Source organism: Rhinolophus sinicus, chromosome 17 (genome assembly GCF_057876585.1).
Source record: "Rhinolophus sinicus isolate RSI-liver-muscle chromosome 17, RSI-T2T, whole genome shotgun sequence".
Taxonomy (NCBI): Eukaryota; Metazoa; Chordata; class Mammalia; order Chiroptera; family Rhinolophidae; genus Rhinolophus; species Rhinolophus sinicus.
The window spans coordinates 122,933,883-122,955,476 of NC_142517.1; positions in this window are offsets into that span (position 1 = coordinate 122,933,883).

Genomic DNA, 21,594 nt, shown 5'->3' on the forward strand with positions numbered 1-21,594 from the left:
TGGAGGGGGTGCCATTCAGCTTCAAGTTGTTGTCCTTTCAGTCTTAGTTGTGGAGGGTGCCATTCAGCTTCAAGTTGTTGTCCTTTCAGTCTTAGTTGTGGAGGGTGCAGCTCAGCTCCAGGTCCAGTTGCCATTTTCTAGTTGCAGGGGGCACAGCCCACCATCCCTTGCGGGAGTCGAACTGGCAACCTTGTGGTTGAGAGGACGCACTCCAACCAACTGAGCCATCAGGGAGTTCATTGGCAGCTCAGCTCAAGGTGCCGTGTTCAATTTTAGTTGCAGGGGCGCTGCCCACCATCCCTTGCGGGAGTTGAACCGGCAACCTTGTGGTTGAGAGCCTGCGCTCCAACCAACTGAGCCATTCGGGAGGCAGCTCAGCTCAAGATGCCGTGTTCAATCTTAGTTGCAGGGGGTGGAGCCCACCATCCCTTGCAGGACTTGAGGAGTTGAACCGGCAACCTTGTGGTTGAGAGCGCACTGGCCCATGTGGGAATTGAACCGGCAGCCTTCCGAGTTAGGAGCATGGAGCTCTAACCGCCTGAGCCACCGGGCCGGCCCCAGTGTCCCTTTCTTTAACCTAATTGAGATTCTCTGGTCCTCCATCATCGTTCCTGTGTACAGACCTTCACTTCCTTTACCACCTCCACACCCCCAGGTTTAATTCCACTCTCTGTCTTCTCCACACCTGGCCTGGAATAGCACTTGACTGGGTAGAAACATACTGACTGGCAAAGCTTTAGTTCATGACTACTAAACTCACTTAAGTTCCTAACACTGCCTTATGGTTCCATATTTCCCTAGTTTCTTCTCTTTTCCAGGTTCCCCTGGGCCCTCAATCCTAACTCCTCCTCTGCTCCTCACTCTGGGCTGCCATCCTTGTTTCCCACTTCACTGAGAAAATAGAAGCCATCACAAAATAGCTTGCTCATGCTCTACCATTGTGTCCCCCTCCTTGTGACAGGGGTGAGCTAGCAGGGCTCCTTTCTAAGTCTATACTTGTGCATCCACCCCACTGCCTCTTCAGTACTCATGAGCATCCCTGCAGCACGTTTTCTCTCTCCTCCATCATCACATCGCCCCTCGTGACCGCCAGATCATTCCCACCAGCATATAAACGTGCTGCACTGTCTTCCATCTTGACCCTCCCACAACATTGTCCCATTTTCCCTTTACAGCAAAATTCCTTACCCACACCCTATTTCCCCCACTTTCTCTCCTCTCATTTTCTCTTGAACTCTCCAGTTGGTCTTCTGTCCCCACCTCTCTACTGAAACAGCTCTGGACAGAGTTACCAGTGGTCCCCCTGTTGCCAAAGGAATGTAATTTTCTGTCTTCAAATCACTTAACCTATCACAAACATTTAACACAGAGAACCAATTGATACCCTCCTTCTTGCAAACATTTTCTGTCTTTGGCTTCCTTGTGCTTCTCTGGCCACTTGTCCTCATTTCCTTTGCTGGTTCTTCCTCATCTCCTTAACCTTTCAACATTGGACCACCCAGAGCTCAGTCCTCTGCCTTCTCTAATTATATCTACTCCTTTGATAACCTCATGCATCTCACAACTTTAAATGGCAACTAGATGCTGCGGACTCCCAATTTTATACCCAGCCCAGATCTCTCCCATGAGTCACACACTTGTTCATCTAACCAGCTACTCTACATCTCCACTAAGGTGGCTGATAGGATGTCTCAGACTTTCACATGTCAGAAACTGAATTTTTGAGGTTTCTCCCCAAACCTAGTTCCTCCTCAGTCTTCTCCACCAAAGGAAAAAACTCTAATTGTCTATTTGTTCAGGCAAAAAAACTTTGGATCATTTCTCTTCCTCCTATACCCAATATCAGCCAGTTCTGTCTGTTCCATCTTCAAAGTATATCCAGCGTCCAGCCTCATTTACGGTTTTCACTGTTACCACGTGGTCCAAGGCACCGCCGTCCCTCACATGGATTATTGCAGTAGGCTTCTCGTGGGCTCCCTGCTCCCATTCCTACCTAACTGCAGTTCTCTACCAGCAGCAACAGTAGTGCTTCGAGAACACAAGTCAGATCCTGTCATGCCTTAGGTTAAAACCTTCACTCAGAGAAAAAACCAGTGTCCTGCTGAGGCTTGTTTACCGGGTCCTATGTGATCAGCCCCTACCTCTGTGACCTCATCTAGCGTCTCCTCTCACTATCCAATATCCACCTTGGCCTTGGTTCTCTTCGTGGTGCATTCCAAGCATACTCACACCCCCGGGCCTTTGCACTTGTTCTTCCCTCTGCTTGAATGCCTTTCCCCCCAGTTATTTTTGTGGGTTGTCCCCTAATTTTCCTCAAGTGTCTGCTCAAACACCATTAAAGAAGACTTCCCTGCTCATCCTATATAAAAGAGCAAGTGTCTGCCCCTGCAGCACTCCCTGTCCTTCTAACTCTACTTTGAAAAAAAATCCTTTTCTGGTCTGTCTCCTGCTATTAGAACGTCTCCAGTATGTAGAACTGTGCCTGGCACTTAATAGACCAGCATAAATATTTTTTTTTTTAAAGATTTTATTGGGGAAGGGGAACAGGACTTTATTGGGGAACAGTGTGTACTTCCAGGACTTTTTTCCAAGTCAAGTTGTTGTCCTTTCAATCTTAGTTGTGGAGGGTGTCGTTCAGCTTCAAGTTGTTGTCCTTTCAGTCTTAACTGTGGAGGGCGCAGCTCAGCTCCAGGTCCAGTTGCCGTTGCTAATTGCAGGGTACACAGCCCACCATCCCTTGCGGGGATCGAAACCTACAACCTTGAGGTTGAGAGGACGCGCTGCAACCAACTGAACCATCCGGGAGCTTAGTAGCAGCTCAGCTCAAAGTACTGTGTTCAATCTTAGTTGCAGGGGGCGCTGCCCACCATCCCTTGCAGGACTCGAGGAATTGAACTGGCAGCCTTGTGGTTGAGAGCTCACTGGCCCATGTGGGAATCGAACCTGCAGACTTCAGAGTTAAGAGCACGGAGCTCCAACCACCTGAGCCACCGGGCCGGCCCCGCATAAATATTTCTTGAATGACTGACTTGAAGATTGTATTTGAATTTTAAAGCAACACCTTACAGATTCTTGAAGCTCCTCTCATGGAAAAGTAGACCCATGTAGAGTACATAAATTTCAGAAACTTCTTTATTTAAAATCATCACCCAGATGTATACACTAATGTAGATAGACTCTGGAGTAATTGGTCAGCAAGCCTGACTGCACTTGTTTCAAATGGAATCGAGGAAATGATGTTAACCATTAGTTTAACATTTAAAAGTTGTGAAGTGTTACTTTGTTTCTATTGGTCTGAGTCTGGTTGCTGCCACACCTGCACGTCTGTGCAGGTGACAGATCTTTTCTGCCGTGCAATTCCTGTGTATGCCTGCGGGCCATCCTGTGCCTCCTGAGATGGCTTTTTTACCTGCCAGGAAAAGTGCTGTGGTGGTTATTCACAATAGGCAAGAGAATATCCTAGATTGTCATTCGTTCTGTTTGAACCGTCCCTGGAAAGCTGAATAGAAAACTGAACTGTGGATTCTACGACTGTACAAATTACAGCAGGATTTCCCCCCCCCCCCCCCACTTGCCTTAAAGCAAAGTTACTTCTTTGAAAAGTGACCTAGAAGTGAACTTGTGGTGACATTTAAAATTACACAAATTGAAAAAGGCAAATGGTACACTTTTGCATATATTGGAATTATTTATCTTTCAGTGTTTGCTTTAGGCAAGCGTGATGAGGACGAAAGAGCATTGGCTTTGAAGTCAGACAGCCTTGCGCAAGCTGCTCAGTCTCTCTGGGTCTCAGTTTCTTCTGTTAAATGGGAATGATAATGCTGACCTCACAGAATTGCTCTGAGGCTTTGGTAAGATGTCTGAGCTCAGTGCTTGGCACATGCATACTCTGTTTTGGGGAGAACTGTCGTGTTGCTGTTTCATGTAGAAAACTATTCATCCTATTACACAGAAGGACAAGTATTCATCCTATTATACTGAGTGGGACTTCCCTGAACTAGCGAGCATTCTGTGATCTTAGGTCTCCCATATTTGATAGAAATGTGTTGGGATCTGTTGTGCAGCCTATTGCAGAATGAGGGGTTATCCCACAGCAAACACAGGCAGCGGAACCAGGCCTTTTGCTGCAAGGCAGGCATTTCTCACTGCTTGCCAGTTCTCTCTCCTTGACCTGTCAGCTCCAACAACACACCAGCAATGTTCTTGGGACCCAGGGAAGGACTCATTTTTCACTTTCCAAGAATCCTTCCTTCCCATTCCCTTTCCTGAGTGGCTTTGCCCTCAGATGCAACTATCCCTTAGCGTATTATCTGTCAGGTGTTTCTTACGCATGTCCCCCCTCTTCTGGTTGGAATTGTTCCCTAATTAGGACTGAGTTAATTAACCACAGAAGAACAATTTAAATTTCCTTTTTTTGTAAGAATAAGGCCATCCCTTTTTCTATTCTCTGGGAATAGTTTGCTTAAAACAGGCGTGGGGTAGGGGCACTGGCCCGGTGGCTCAGGTGGTTGGAACTCCGTGATCCTGATGCTGAAGGCTGCCGGTTCAATTCCCACATGGGCCAGTGGGCTCTCAACCAGAAGGTTGCCGGTTTGACTCCTCAAATCCTGCAAGGGATGGTGGGCTGTGCCCCCTGCAACTAACAACGGCAACTGGACTTAGAGCTGAGCTGCGCCCTCCACAACTAAGACTGAAAGGACAACAACTTGACTTGGAAAAAGACGTGGAAGTACACACTGTTCCCCCAGTAAAGTCCTGTTCCCCTTCTCCAATAAAAATCTTTAAAAAAACAAAACAACAAAACAGGTCGGGGTGGGGATGGTAGAATGAGTGGATACAGAGGTGGTACAGAGGTTGTTGGAACAATACAATCTTTGGGATGAAAAATCTTGCAAAGGCAAGTTTTGTAGTTTGACTTTTCTAGCTGCCTGCCCAGGCTTCTTCACTGGTGCTGACTAATGCCTGGCCATTAATCTATCGCGAAGAGCAGCTCTTCCTCCAGTATAACACCTCTCCTGCTGTTTTAGCCAACATTCATTACACAGACCAGAAGTCCAGGTAGATGATTAGGTCAAGGTTAATCTGCTCTGAACTTGGTCCTGGCTGCCTGCTGTCTGCCACCAGGTGTCAGCAGAGGCTGCCTGGGCCTCAGAGAGGTGGGGGCCCGAGAGGGCTGAGAGCGGAGAGAGCTGAGCCTTTTGTCAGTGCTTGGAGAGAAGGTCCGTCCACCTGTCAGCTCGGCCCTGCAGTCCTTTAGCTGAATGTCAAAACCTCCAGCCTGTAAATAGTATGGAATGTTATCCTCGGGTTTAAAAGTAATCATGTGATTGCTACTGCCTAAAATTTTGATTTCCTTCAAAAGTCAATGCCTAATTATTTCAAAGCCAATATCTAACTGTAGCTACTTAAACCTCTACAAGCTTACTTATTTTTAGAACAAATACCAAATAATGTGTTAATGCTGCAGACAATGCTCCTGCTTATTTGTCGCAGGTTATTTTTTTTAAAGCTAAGGATTGAAAGGTGGCAAGCAAGTTTTAGTAGATCCTCTGTTAAAAGCTTCCAAGTACACTGCATCATGGGTGACTTCCTTTGTTTGGCGGCGGGGAGATGCTTAAACAAATTCCTTTCCAACCAATGGTATTAGATAGTACTTTCTGTTGGGTGGAAGGGCTTGGGAGCTATCCTTTTTCGTGTGTGAAGGGGAGCTTTAAAGCAGTGCCCAGAGCCGTGGAGCAGACTGACTCCCCCCTCAGGGATGCGGGAATTACTTTACACGAGCTGGTGTCTCTCTTCTCTTCTGATGGCTGGATGTTCTCATACGTGATTAAACAATGCCATTAACTCTTTGAATAGTTTGCAGAAAACCCTGTGTTTGTTTCTAGGTTATTTTAAAAATTGCAAAGCATCACTTTATGGTAGTGAACAGAAACAAAAACTGGTGTGCCATGTGCAGCTGCCTCTGTGGGTTCTCTTCATGGTTCAGCTCAAGTGTGGCTGGCAGAAGAAAACTGTTTGGGCCAAGGGCTGAGTTGGTGCTAGGAGCAGTGCCTGAGAGTGGGTTTCTTTATAGCTTTGGGGACTCTTGGTATCTAATTTCAGTCCCCAGTGCTGTCAGTGCCACTCAGCTTTTTAATGCATATACCATAATTTGTAGACACTTCCAGATTGAGATGCTGAGGAGAGACTGGGTCAAGTTGAAGATGAAATCTGGAAGCTGGAAAGAGAAGGGGAGACCCCCTAAGACGGCCTATTTGAGGTAGGAGCTAGTCCAACCCCTCGCAGCTCTCCCTTTTCTAAATTCTTACAGTCCTGAGCGAAGTGGGACTTCCCTGAACTAGTGAGCATTCTGTGGTCTTAGGTCTCCCATATTTGATAGAAATGTGTTGGGGTCTGTTGTGCAAAGGTCCTGGTAACTGGCCTTCTTTCGGCTCTCCAGGTCAAAGGGACAGAGTAGTTCACTGAGACAGGAATTTGTATGTGGCTCTCTGTATTCTTCTCTCTTATTCCAATATAGGCGGGCTCTTTGGTGTCCTAGCCCAGGGATGCTTGAAAGGTTGAAAGCAGAAGCAGCTTGAAGACAAATTCTTTCAGTCTTTACTGAAAGCCTTAGCTGGTCAGGCAGATTTTGCTAGATGGCTTGAGGTAGAGGAGAAAGTGTGGAGGGCTGGGGGCTGGAGTGATTCTCCAAGGCGGGAGTGGATGGAGGCCTGTGGGTTCTACCACTGCAGGTATCTGTGTTCCAGGGAGGTGGCCTGACCTCAGAGGGAAATAGCTACCCCTAAGCATTCCCACTCCACTCAAGACCCCGGCCCCCACTCTGTGTGGGAACCACCAGGTTGCTCAGCTTCTTGGGAACATATGGATTGAGACCACAGCCATCTCTGGAGAGGCCAGTGTGAACTGAAGACTAAAAAACTTTCCTGGAATATTTTGCCCCAGGACCTTTGCATAACCTTGAGGTAGAGGATGGGAGGCTCAGTAATGACTGAGATTGAATTTCAAGACAGATGGGGTTTGGAATCAGATTTAAGAAAATTAAGAAATATGAAATTTCTTTCATACATGTGTTTATAATCGCAAATTCATACACATCATACCAGGTTGGCCCAACCTAGTATTTAAGGAAGAACAATGTATGTAGCCTCTTGGTTTCAGTTACCAACCAAAAGGATAATTTAATAAAAGTGGAGAACAGAATGAATTTCTCCCAAATTATCAAAAGATCATTTTTTTTGAGAATTAAAAAAATATATGTATTTCATTTTTCCCAAATTGAAAAAGAATCCAATGGTACCAAAAGACTTCTACTATAGTTTCTTAGCCTAACTCCTTTCCTTAGTCTCAGGCCCCCAAAACAACTATTTTAAACTCTTAGCAATTTCCTCTGCTATCTATCTCACTCTATATTTCATCTATTATGCTCCTGTTGCTCTCGTAGTTGTGTCCATTTCAGAAAGAATCTATTGACTTCCTATTATGGTAGGTGAGGATTTAGCTCTTTCACAGTACTTTCACTGTTCTGCCCTTGTTTTCACACTGCTTTGACAGTTTTTAGTTTAGTCAACATTTAGTGTTTACATTGTTAATGATTGTGCCTTTTTTCTTAGGCGCTTAAAAATTATGTTTTTCCCATTCACTTGTATGGTTGTCTGCATACTTAAACATATTTGTACAGTTGTATATATACCTAAGCATACTTTTTCCCATCAGATTGGTCATAGCCTTTTGTTAGTTTCCCCGCTCCCCCAACTGTAGAAGCATATCAGACAGCCTCTGACCTCCCCCTCTCCCCTCCTACTTCCTAAGACCTCACCCCTGCTCCAGTAGGGATGGGTTGCTTCTTAGATACGCTGTAAAAGTACTATAGTGCGGCTTCCTTTTCTTGCTTTCCTATATTCTTAGTTTCTTGAATCCTTTATCTTTTTCTTTCTTGTTTCACTCACTTGTGCTGTGGCCTAGACTCTAGAAATTTCCTAAGAATGGGTGCATAGAAGGTACATGTTTTGAAATGTTTCAAAATGTCTATTCTCTAAGACACTGTTGATGGGCATTCAACTCTATGTGGAAAACACCTTTGCTCAGAATTTTGAAGGCGTTGTCCCATTGCTTTTAGCTTACAGGAAACTGTTGAGAAGGCGAGTCCCATTCTAATTTTTGTTTTTTTGTGTGTGTAGACGGTTTTTCTTCCTCTAAAAGCTTTTAGGATATTCTCTTTATCCCAGATGTGCTAAAGTCTCACAATTATGTGCTTTGGTGAGAGTGTATTTTAAGTCTTTGGTCTGGGTATCTGATCTGGGTATCTGGGTAATCTGGAAACTCATGTCTAATTTGGGGAGTTTTTCTTGTATAGGTTCTTCGATGATTTCTTTCTTCTCTGTTCTCTCTGGCATTCCTGCTCTCCAGATATTGGACTTCCTGCATTGTTCCTTTGATTTCTTATCTTCTGGTTTTACAAAACAATGTAATAATTAGACATTTTCCCCCTCACAAGGTGATATCCCCCCTCCCCCAATCTGCTACCCCTCTGACATCGTATACAGCTGTTACAATTCCATTGACTATTCCCTATGCTGACACTCAGCGTTATTCAGCTTCAGCCTCAGGTGTACAGCGCAGTGGTCAGGCATCTACGCCGTCCCTGAGGTGCTGTCGCATTTTCAATTTTTGATTTTTAGCTCTCTATTTCTTTTTCTTATGGGTGTAATGTGTTCTCTTTTCTCTCTGAAAACATTAGCTGTAGTTTTGTTTAAATATGTTATGCTGCTCCTCGCCTTGTCTCTGTTTCCTCTGGGTTCCTTTTCCTGTTGTTCCTTTGGTTTCTTTCTTACATGGGAGAGGCATTCCCCACATAAGTGTGTCTGTCCACTTATGTTTAAGCTGAGGAACCCCAAATCTCCTTACAAGCACTCTGCTTGGGTGGGACCTGCCCTTCCACGGTGCTCATGGTCCCAGAGTCCAGAGCATAAGTCTTCAATCCCTGCCTGGGAATGGCCTGAGGCTCCCAGGATTCAGGATGAATGAGACAGCCCCTGGCAGATGTCACTTTCTGTCAGCACTTCAGTTGGAGCGTGCTCAGCTCGACTTTGGCAATTCCTGTTCTATCCACTTTCCATCTTTAAAAATGGGATGGACTCTCTTGTCCCTGATGTCCTCTCTCCTGGTCTCTTCGTCTTCATGAGTTTATACCTAATACATCCCTCTTATTTTAGTGGGATTTCCAGCAGAGATGATAAAATGAAGATGGCTGAGTCTCTTACGTTTAACTGGAAATCCTCCCTCCCTTCCTTCGAAACAGTTAAAGTACAATGTACATACAGTAAAATGCAAAGAGCTTAAGTGTATAGTTCCATGAGTTTTGACAAATAAATACGTTATATCCGGTACATTATATCTGTATCTTTACAGAACCTGCCCATAACCCCAGAAATTTCCTTCATCCTCCTTTTCATTTCCCTCCCTGCCTCTCCATCATCCACAGCCACTGGTGTGATTTCTGTCACTGTAGGTGAGTTTGGGGCCCTCACTTTTGAATGTTTGAAGGAAATGCATATATGGCCCAAATCACTCTTACAACTGAAGAACAACTCTGTTATTGTAAGAAATTGGAATTTAAATGAGAGAAATGCCACTTTATTAAAACAAATCAAAACAAGCACAGTATTTTGTCTAAATCTAACTCTCTCTTCAGGAGTGAAGAGAGGTTTATTGCTTTCCAGAAAGGATTTTGAGGAAATCAGTTTCCTCCATAACCAACAGAACTTCATATCACATGTTTATTTAAAAACTCAAGTAATCAAAAAATGATCCCTAATGTCTCTGAACAGACATTATGTCCCCTATACGGATCTTCAAGGTCATACTCCCCTTTGGTTTTCTGAACGAAAACGGAGATTCTCTTTGTTTTCAAATGTATCTGACCTCTTATTTAAAAAAAAAAAAAAAAAAAGATCAGTGAGGGCTGTAAATGTCTAATCATGTCGTGTTGTAGCTGAAACTAATTTAAAAAAATATTATATATATATATATATATATATATATATATATATATATATAGAGAGAGAGAGAGAGAGAGAGAGAGAGAGAGACAGAGAGACAGAGAGACAGAGAGACAGAGAGACAGAGAGAGACAGAGAGAGAACAGGGTGCCAAAAAAATGTACACACATTTTAAGAAAGGAAAAAACTATTAAAATTGTAATAATATACACGGATAACAAAAGATGAATACAAGTCACGTTTGACTTCTGCAATTACAAGAGGTGCTCAAAGTGATTACCATTAGCGTCCAGATACTTCTGATTATGGTGAACCACTGTTAAGCAACGTTGACCAAAGTGTCCACTGGTAGGCATTTTTTTGGCATGCCAGTGTGTATATATATATATATATATATATATATATATATATATATATCCATCTTTCCAAATACAGTCTGAAGTGTGTGTACTTGTGGGCACAAGGCCCTCACAGCAGGGGTGGTGATGAGGCTGGTATGCAGAGGGGACCTGGGATACTGCCATGTTCAGAATCGGGGTGTGCTCGTTGCCTGGCTTCTGGCTGGTGATTGCTCCTTTCATGTAGACCTTCCCCAAAAGGCAAAAGGCATAAGTTAAAAATGCCAAGTCTGAGTATCTTTACCACTATAGGGTTCAGCAACCTCTGTGGGACAAGCTAGGCCATCAGAAGAGAGACCAAGCGAGGTATAATAACACCTAGCATTTGGTGAGTGCGTACTAGGTTTGTTCACTTAGTTACCCGCCAGTAAGTGATGGAGCAGGGGTTTCGATCCTGCTCATAACCAGCTGTCACTCTACCACACAGGAGGGACTCAGCGGGTAAAATGGGGGTTCCTTGTGCTCATGTGGTGTACTAGGAAGAACTTTCCTAAATGTAGTTGAACTGAGTGATCCTTTTTTGCCTTTCACTACTTCCTGATACCTCTCAGATAAGGCAGCTCAGAATTCCTAGAGTTAATGTCTCACAGGAACGTCCTCACCTTCTCTTCCCACAGTTATTGCCCTGGTTTGGGCCCTCGTTTTTCATCTTGACCATTGAGATTCTTTCTCATCTGGTATCCTTACACATGACAGTCTTGCAGACTGTCTGTCTGTCATGCTTGCTGCCGGAATGATCTTTTAAAAATGCAAGTCTGACCATGTGCCTCCCTGTTTAAAACCATTTGGTGGATCCCCTTTCCTTCAGGATGAGGTGCACACTCCAGAATGGCGGGTGGTGGGGGGCGCTTCTTCTTGGTTTAACCTCGAGGCACATCTGTCTCCAAACTCTCCCCTGGCTGTGTGATCTGGCACCCCCTCCACCTTCTCTGTCCCACTTCTGTCCCCACCTCCTCTTCTCTCTTCATGCGCCATGGTGCCACACACCTCAGGTTTCTCATGCTGTTCTCTGCAATGCTCCACCTCCCTCTCCACCAGACTAGCATTCACCTGGGAAGACACTGCCAAGGATCGCCTTGTCTCCAAGATCTTTTTTGACCCACCCCTACTACCACCTCAGAGCCAATAGACTCGACTATGCTCTCCCTTGCGTCCTCCCCAAGCCCTGGCCAGTCCATTAGCCTATCATACCCATGGCCTTGATGTTTTTAATACAGTGATCTTTCCCATAAGATGGGGATCAAGTCTTATTCACTGTTGTTGCTCCACTGCCTGGCACATATCAAGGCTTAATAAATATAGATCTATGTATTTACATGTGAATGAATGGATTCTCTTTCCCTATTGTATCATATACTCTTCTAAAAGTTACTAGGCTTTCTGGAACTTAGAGTCACATACCAGCAATAATATTCAAATAACTCAGCTGTGCCAAAATTGCCTAACGAGATTATCCGTGCCTCATAGATAGAACCACAATTTCTACTTTTTTTTTTTTTTAATTTTTATTGGGGAATATTGGGGAACAGTGTGTTTCTCCAGGGCCCATCAGCTCCAAGTTGTCCTTCAATCTAGTTGTGGAGGGCGCAGCTCAGCTCCAAGTCCAGTCGCCGTTTTCAATCTTTAGTTGCAGGGAGTGCAGCCCACCATCCCATGAGGGAATTGAACCAGCAACCCTATTGTTAAGAGCTCACACTCTAGCCAACTGAGCCATCTGGCTGCCCCAATTTCTGCTTCTTTTATATTCTCTTTATGCCCCGACATGGTGGTGGATAAGCACCACCAAATGTATTTGTTGATTTGAGTTGACTGGGTGTTGGGGGTGGAATACAGAGAAAATGTGGTCCCCACTCTTGAGGACCTGACACAAAAATGGGGAGACAGGACAGATCCTGTGCAGAAAGAGCCCCATTAAAACCAATTACTGAGACGTTCCTCGAAAATCCCCAAAGATGCCTGCACATATCCCCAAAGAAGCCCTTCTGAGTTGTGTGACCCTGATGAAGGTCTTCCTTTGCCATATGATTTGTTGCAGTAAAAGTAAGGAAGGAATTTCAAAGCAGTTAAGGTCACTTTGTACTGAGACTGTGGCACTTTATCATGTTAAGGAAAATGTCGGTTGATAGTTATTCTGTCATTCTTTTCAAATGATTTTATGCACAGTAGATAATTTTATCATATATGTTGTTTATATAGATGACATGGATTTGGTTAAATGTTTTATTTTTAAGAACTTAGTAAGAACATGCAAACAAATGTGTATACCTTATTTAAGGAAACTGGAGAAGGAAATAACAAGAGTGCTGATGTTTAAAGAGGACTGTGGTGGGCTTTTGTATATTGATTCTCTTATCTGACCTCCACACCCCTGGCGGTGGATAGTATGCCCCCTCCTTACAGATGAGAAAACCAAAGCTCAGACATGTGCATTTGCCTGAGGTCTCTGCAGCCAGTATTGCAGAACGTAGGCTTGGAATTTTAGAGGTTTTCACAGCCTACAGATACTCAAATCTAAATTCATTTGCATGAAATTCTGGGTTCAATCTTTTAGAAAATTGTCAGCTATAAGACTTTGTGGGCAAACACCTGTGGTATGTTTATTTCTTTTTGTTTTTTTAATCTATGTACATGCATTTAAGTTTTAAATATGAAAAACAGTTGTTAGATTGCAAAAACAAAAAAACGATGCATAGTATACGAAATGAACACAAGCTGATGTACATCAGTATTTCCATGTAGGAACAGCATGAGGAAACCTGGAACAGTATTTTAGGGTGCAGGTAATTTGACGATAATACCTAAATAAAAATTACACCAATGCCAATGAGCCACTGAAGTCTCTTCAGGGATTCTATGGGCACATGACACAGTAGTTAAGAGCAGAAGCTCTGGGGCCCATATGGACTCTAGGCAATTAACTTTGAGCCCCACTTTCCTCATCTATAAAATTAGGCTAATGGTGTCTAATGCATGGTGTGCAGTCAGGATTGAATTTCAGGATGTCTGTTCAGTGCTTACTACAGTGCTGTCCATAGTGTGACTCAGCAAGGGGTAGGTACCCTGTTTCCCTGAAAATAAGACCCAGCTGGACAATCAGCTCTAATGCGTCTTTTGGAGCAAAAATTAACATAAGACCCGGTATTAAATTATATTATTATATTATATTATATTATATTATATTATATTATATTATTATATTATACTGGGTCTTATAGTAAAATGAGACCGGGTCATATATTAATTTTTGCTCCAAAAGATGCATTAGGGCTGATGGTCCAGCTAGGTCTTATTTTCGGGGAAAAACGGTAGCTCTTGTTATCCACTGGACGTGATGCTCCCTCACGTTGGTGAGTGGGGTGCACTTTCCTGAGTTCTGAGTGACAGGACGTGGAGAAACCCAACCCGGGTGCTGGTTAATCATGGACAGCTTCTAGGAACCCAGTATTTGGAGGGAGAAAAGGACGTGGCTTAGAGGAGGAGTGAGCGTGACCTTTGAAGCCATTTTCCTACCCTGGGTGAGGAAAGCCTGTTGTACCAGGACGCCCGCCCTAAATGTCTGGGCTGTGCTCCTGCAAGTCCGAGGCCTTGTCCTCGTGTGGTCACACAGGGTTTGTCTTCTGGACTGGCGGCGAAGTCTCAGTTTCCAAGGTTCAGTCCGATTGCCAAAGCCCAATTTCTGATTTTTGGATTTGCTAATATGGCACCTAGACGTGGGAAAAGCCTCCAGTTTCAGTCTTCAACGTTGTCAAATAGAAATGGAACACAGAGGAGAGACAGGAGAGAGAGAGGAGCAGGCGTCAAGTGAGCCAGAAGGACGGAGGGAGGAGAAGTCAGACCAGTGTGAACCAGGGCTGCCCGCCCAGGAATATGGGTGAGAAGGTCGCTGCATTGGGGTCCAGCAAGCTCATTTTACATAAACCAAAGAATGGGTGGGATGCCAGCAGAGGCTGCTGAGTGCTAAACCCCGTGTACCCCCTTGCCTTCCCCTTGCCCATGCCACTCCTTGGTGCCACCACTGGCATCCAGCCTAAAGACTTGAGGGAGATGGTCCCCAGCATCTCTCAGGGGCCCTGAGCCTCCCACCAAGGACTCTGGGGAGAGACTTCCTGGTTTGGAGGGGACCCAGCAGGGTCGTGCTCAACTGCAAATGCCCCAGTCAGATATTCCTGACACTCACCTAAGGTGGCCGGCTTTCATGGTTTCTCCTGTGCTCGTCCACGAAGACAGAACCTCATAAGTGGACACTCTTTTGGAGACACTTAGCTGAGTTGTCCCAAGGGCAAGAATGTGGTTTCCCACTTCAGCCTTGAGGTTTTAAAGGAGCGAAATGAGTGTTTTGTGATTCTGGGCTTCATGCTTTCACCCGATTCCCCATTTCATCACACACCTCTCAGCACGATGAAATGGGATTATTTTTTAATCTTCCCTTCCCTCGTGTGTTGTTCTGGTATTGAAGTGATTATGCAGAACTGTGTGTTGATGTCTGTGTGGCACCTGCCCTCCGGGGATGGCGCTCTGCCTTCTCAACGGCATCCTTACTGCTCTCATGGAGGGGGCTGGACCAGGGTGCACCCGGTCGCTCATCAGGGTCCTCTGAGGGCACACGTCAGAGGCAACTGTAACCCTGGATGCACAGAACAGGAGGTTTGGATGCACCAAGATCCCAAATCCATTGCCCACCCCTCTAGCCATCCATCTCAGGTGACTCTGGTGGTTAAAAGAATAAATGCATGAAAATTAAGCCAGCAAAGCCTGTGAAATAGAGTAGAAGGCAAGTGGGCTGTAGGCTGTCCCCTGGAGTCACCCACTGGGAGGTGCTGAGTCACCCTGAGACGAAGGACAGAGAGGAGGCTTTGGTGAGTGACAGTCTCTCCAGCAGCGCTTTGTACAATGAAGCTTCAATTCAAAGTGCAAACAGATTCTCTGCATTGGCGCCAACCTACCAGTGTAGGATATTTCACTCTCAACTCAGGGATGTCTGTGATAAATAGATCACACGGGGATGCCTGGTTTAATTTTTCATTTAGATGTGCCCTTAGGGACACCTCTCACTTTCCTAGCTGTATACAACTTCGTGGCCTTTCTGGAACTTTCCAGAGCATGTAAAGCTGATTGCTAGTGAGCTTGGGGATGATTTCAGTGGTCGCACAGTGAGAAAGTTCCTCTTGTTCCACTTTTCTCCCAGGTCTTCTGGCTGAGTGAAGGAGGAGGCCTCTGTTTGGTGTTGGTATGTCCTTAAGATTTTCTTAGCCTCAGGCCCTCCTCTCTGTGTACCATTTTTAAAGGGAGACCAGGGCCACTCTAAATAAGCATTTTAGCAGGTAAATATCTAGCTGGAATTCAATGACGCCATTTTGTTTTTATCTATTTTAAGGTTTTATTTGTTTTAAGATTTTATGGCAAGTAATTCTGGTTTTCCTTTTACCTTACTGGTGATGCTTAGCAAACACTTGTGTAGCACTTCCTCTGTGCAAGGACTGTTTCAAACACTTTACACAGAGAAACTCCTCTGATTCTTATAACCGAGTTGTAAGCTTCTGTGATAAAAACTGTAATCACTCTCCCTTATGGATGAGAAAACTAGGGCATGAAGGGGTTAAACCGGGTTAAGAAGTGGGGGAATCAATATTGAAACCCTGGTAGTTTCGCTCTGGACTTTGTGTTTTTAATCTGTGTGTCATGCGGCCTCTCCACAAGGAGCACTTTAAAAATTAATAAATTCAAGGAAAACAGTGAGTTGATTTGAAAACAAAACAAAACATTGATATAAAGAAAATAAGTTTCATGTACTATTTGGAAATGGCAGAAATTGTGAAGGTGAACTAAAATGAGTGTGTGTAGCGGCTACCCTAGCCTACAGAATGAAAAGTGACTTGCTGACGAAGCACTTGACCTTGAACACAGAATTCTCCACCCAAAGGATGTCTGGAGCTTCAGATAAAACTTGCATGTGGATTCTATAATTGAGACACCTTCCAAGAGCAAATGTATTTATAATCATGTGTCCATGCATCTACAGTACACAGACACACAGACACACACACACACACAGACACACACACACAGACACACACACACACACACACACACACACACACACACACACACACACTGCGGCTTTGACCCGGTAGGTACCAGGAATTGAGCCACACAGCATTATCATTACCATGCATTATCTTCTTTAACATGTATTATCTCTTTTAATTGTCACAACTTATTTACCGTGTAGATGAGTCCATACTTATTTACATAGTAACAAAATCCCCACTCCTGGATGCAGAAGCTGAGCCCAGGATAAGCTGTGGAATTGTCCGGGGCAGGGCTGTGCTGGGAGATGAGCCTAGGCTGCTCCTGAGCCCAAGCAAGTTTTTGACCACTGCATCACATGGTCGGTGATGTGTCATTGTTGTTATTGGGGTGGCATTCGTTAATGTTACTGGGATGGCCTTCATTAATAAGATCATATGTTTCAAGTGTACAATTCTATATACATCATCTGTATATTGCATTGTGTGCTCACCACCCAAAGTCTAGTCTCCATATATTTGACCCCCTTTTCCCTCCTCCCTGCACCCCCTTCCCCTCTGGTAACCACCATACTCTTCTCTGTATCTGTGAGTTTTTATTTGTTTGTTGCTTTGTTTTATATCCCGCATATGAGTGAAATCATTTGGTTCTTGTTCTTTTCCATCTGACTTCTTTTGCTTAGCGTGATACTCTCAAGATTCATCCATGTTGTGTCAAATGGCAGTATTTCATCCTTTTGTATGGCTGAGTAGTATTCCATTGTATATATGTTCCACATCTTCTTTATCCAATCATCTATTGAAGGACACTTAGGTTGTTTCCATGTCTTAGCTATCATGAATAATGCTGTAATGAACATAGGAGTACATATATCTTTATGAATAAATGTTTTTAAATTTTCGCATTCCTTTATCCTAACAATGAAATTTCAGAAAAAGAAATGAAGAAAAAAAAATTCCATTTGTGATTGCAATAAAAAGAATAAAGTACCTAGGATTAAACTTAAAGGATGTAAAAGACTTATACACTGAAGAGTACGAGACATTATTGAAAGAAATTGAAAACACAAAGAAATAGAAAGATATTCTGTGTTCATGGATTAAAAGAATCAACATAGTTAAAATGGCCATATTACCTAAAGCAATATACAGATTTAATGCAATCCCCATCAAAATCTCAATGGCATTTTTAAAAGAAATAGAACAAAAAATTATCAAAAATGGTATCATACAGCTTATTGTTTTTCAGCTATTCACTCTTCTCACTCCACATTATGTTTCTAAGTTTCACTGAAGCAATAGGTTTATCTTCATTGCTGAATGATAAATAGGCCATCATTTGAATAGTACAATTTATTCATGCATTCCCTTGTCAGTGGGATTTGGGTTGCTTCCAGTTTGGGCAATTATGTACAATACTGCTAAGAACCTTCTTTTAAAAAATGTAGTTGGTAATTACACACACACACACGTATATATAGCATAAAACAAAATGAAAAGTTACATAATTAGAAAGTGAACACCTTTAAACACCCTCAGTAGAAGAAGACTGACTGACCCTGTTGCCATGCCCGACTTTTGTGTTAATCACCTCTTTACTTATCTTTGCTGTAATGTTACCCATTCCTAAATACTACAATCAGCTTTGCCGGTTTCTTCTTTTCTTTTTTTTAAATGTCTTTCAGATCTCTTTTAATCTGTAACTCCTATTCCATCTCCCCACCTTCCTCTTGCCAACTGGAAATATTAGGCAATGGTTTTCATCTGTGTGTTTCTCTGGCATGCATTGTTGTCTGCAGGGGTGTTATTCTACTCCTTATTTTTCTTTGAATAACGGTAAGGGTTTGACTTCAATCCTTTTCTGTTACTTATGTTTACATAATAATAAATTTCCCAAACTTTCAGAAAGGAGGTATAATGTCAGAGTTGTTCTCATTTCACAACTTTGGAACGCCCTCTCCTGTTGTTTTTATTAACTCTTCAGTTGGGATCTGTCCTTGATGGGAGCTTGGCCTGTCAGTTCAGAGTTTCTTCGCTGGGTCTATGCTGACCCCTGTAGACGTCGCCCCTGTCCTCGCCCTCTAAGGGGGTAGTAGTCAGCTCCCTCCTTGCATCACGTGCCCTTCTCCCATTGGCCCGCTGGCTTTACTCTGACTGCTTGTTGGCTCTTTAAGGTTCCTAGGTCTGTCAGGTAACCTTTGTTTCCTTCTGCTTCCCTGGACACAGCTGCTGTGTCTCCACCCACTCATGTTTTAAGGTTTGTGAGATCCGCATCATCTAGTTTGTCATAGTTGTTGCCCATGGGTTTTAGTTTTGCAATCCTGGCTGCTCTTTGTGTATGGGAGATTTAGAGAAATTAAACAGTTGTGCTACCTCCCAAAGTCTCTATGAATATTTTGATATACATTCACTGTTGCACTCCTACAAGAATTTTTCTAATATACCTAGGGAAGAAATCAACAGGCTCTTAGGACAAATGTTGGACATTACAAGATAGTACTCCATTGTTTTCTAAAGTGGTCACATCAATTTATGCTATAGTTGGCAGAATATGAAAGTCCATTGATCCAATACTTGCCAATACTTGGTATTGTCAGACTTTTTTTTTCCAACTACAGTTTCCATACAATATTATATTAGTTTCTAGGTGTACACCATAGTAATTAGACATTTATATAACTTACAAGGTGATGACCCCAGTAAGTCGAGTACTGATCTGACATCATACACAGCTGTTACAATATTATTGACTATTTCCTTGTGCTATACTTTGTATCCCCATGACTATGTTGTAACTACAAATCGGTACTTCTTCATCTCTTCCACTTTTCACCCATCCCCGCAAAACCCCTGCCATCCAGCAACCCTCAGAATGTTCTCTGTATTTGTGAGTTTCCTTCTGTTTTGTTTATTTATCTTGTTCTTTAGATCCCGCATATAGGTGAAATTATATGGCATCTATCTTTCTCTGTCTGACTTACTCTGCTCAGCATAATACCCTCTAGGTTCATCCATGTTATTGCAGATGGCAAGATATAATTTTTTTATGACTGAGTAATACTCCATTGTATATATGCACCACCTCTTTATCCATTCATCCATCGATGGGCACGCAGGCTGCCTCCACATCTTGGCCATTGTGAACAATGCTGCAATAAACATATGGGTGCACATGTCCCCTCAAAGTAGTGTTTTCGGTTTCTTCAGATAAATACCCAGAAGTGGGATTACTGGGTCCTTCTTTGTCTCTTGTAGCCTTTGTTTTAAAGCCTGTGATATCTGGTATAAGTATTGCTACCCCAGCTTTTCATTTATTTGTTTCCATTTTCATGAAATACCTCTTCCCATCCCTTTACTTTCAGCCTGTGTGTGTCTTTCGATGTGAAGTGAATATCTTGTAGGCAGCATATGTAGATCTTCTTTTTTTATCCACTCAGTCTTTTGATTGGAGCATTTAATCCACTAAAATTTAAAGTAATTGTTAACAGGTAATGTAGTTATTGCCATTTTATTATTAATGTGTTTGATTTTCTTCTTAAAGAAGTCCCTTTAATATTTCTTGTAATAATGATTTGGTGGTGATGAACTTCTTTAGGTTTTTCTTGTCTGGGAAACTCTTTATCTGTCCTTCAATTATAAATGATAGTTTTGCTGGGTAGAGTAATCTTGGTTGTAGGTCCTTGCTTTTCATTACTTTGAATATTTTGTGCCAATTCCTTCTGGCCTGCAAAGTTTCTGTTGAGAAATCAGCTTACATTTTTATGGGAGTGCCCTTGTAGGTAACTAACTGCTTTCTCTTTCTGCTTTTAAGATTCTTTGTTTTTAACCTTTGACATTTTAAATATTATGTGTCTTGGTCTGGGTCTATTCGAGTTCATTTTGTATGGGACTCTCTCTGCTTCCTGGGCTTGTATGTCTATTTCTTTTACCAGGTTAGGGAAGTTTTCCATCATTATTTTTTTTAAAATGCGTTTTCAGTTCCTTGTTCTCTCTCTTCTTCTGGTACCACTATGATGTGAATATTAGTATGCTTGATGTTGTCCCAGAAGCCCCTTAAACTATCCTCAATTTTGGGGGGGAAATTCTTTTTTGTTTTGACTATTTTGATTGGGTGTTTTCTGCTATCTTATCTTCTAAATCGCTGATTTGACCTGCTTCATTTAATCTGCTGTTGATTCCCTCTAATGTATTCTTCATTTCAGTCATTTCTGACCTGCTCTTTTTTATGCTTTCTATCTCCATTATTATGTTTCCTACCTCTTTGTTGAAATTCTCACTGAAATCATTAAGGATCCTTATAACCAGTGTTTTGAACTCTACTTCTGATAGCTTGCACATCTTTATTTTGTTTAGTTCTCTTTCTGGAGCTTTGTTCTGTTTTTTCATTTGAGACATGTTTCTTTGTCTTTCCATTTTGGCTGCCTCCTTGTGTTTTCTTCTATGTATTACATAGAGCAGTTGTGTCTCTAGAAGAGTGGCCTTCTTTAATAGGTATGCTCTGGGGCTCAGTGGCTCAGTCTCCCTGATCACCTCACCCAGGTGCTCCAGGTGTGTCCCTTGTGTGGGTTGTGTGTACCCTCCTGTTGTAGTTGAGCCTTGGTTGCTATTTGCACATCAGTGGGAGGGAATGACCCTCAAACTAATTGGTTGTGAGGACTGGCTGTAACTACAGTGGAGGAACTGTTGAGCGGGAGCTGACCCTATGGAGCAGGATTCGCTTTAGCAGGGCTCTGGTTCTTCCCCAGTCTGCCCTTTGGGTGTGTTGTTTTGGAGGCAGCTGGTGGCACTCCAGGTAAGTCCAAGCCAGCTACACAGTGTGTGGGTCCTGGAATTTCCTGGGAAGGACCCCACTGCAGGCCAAGTTCAGCCACAGCCTGCTCTCTACCTGGGGCCACGTAGAATGAGCCACAAAGCAATCTGCAGATGGTTGTCACCTGCACTGGGTTTGGAGGTGCCTGGGAGAAGCTAAGCTGTGGACTGAGGCTGGCCGGTGCTAGTGCCAGGGTTGGAACTGCTTAGTAAGAGGTACGGGGCATGCTGAGGCCAGATGCTGCTTCTTTGGCATTTGTGACTCTTTGAGAGATTTTTAGGAAAGTCCATAGCATGAGCCAACACAGGCCATTTGTGTGAAAAGGTCACTGGAAGTGGCTTGGGTATGCCCAAAATTTGGGT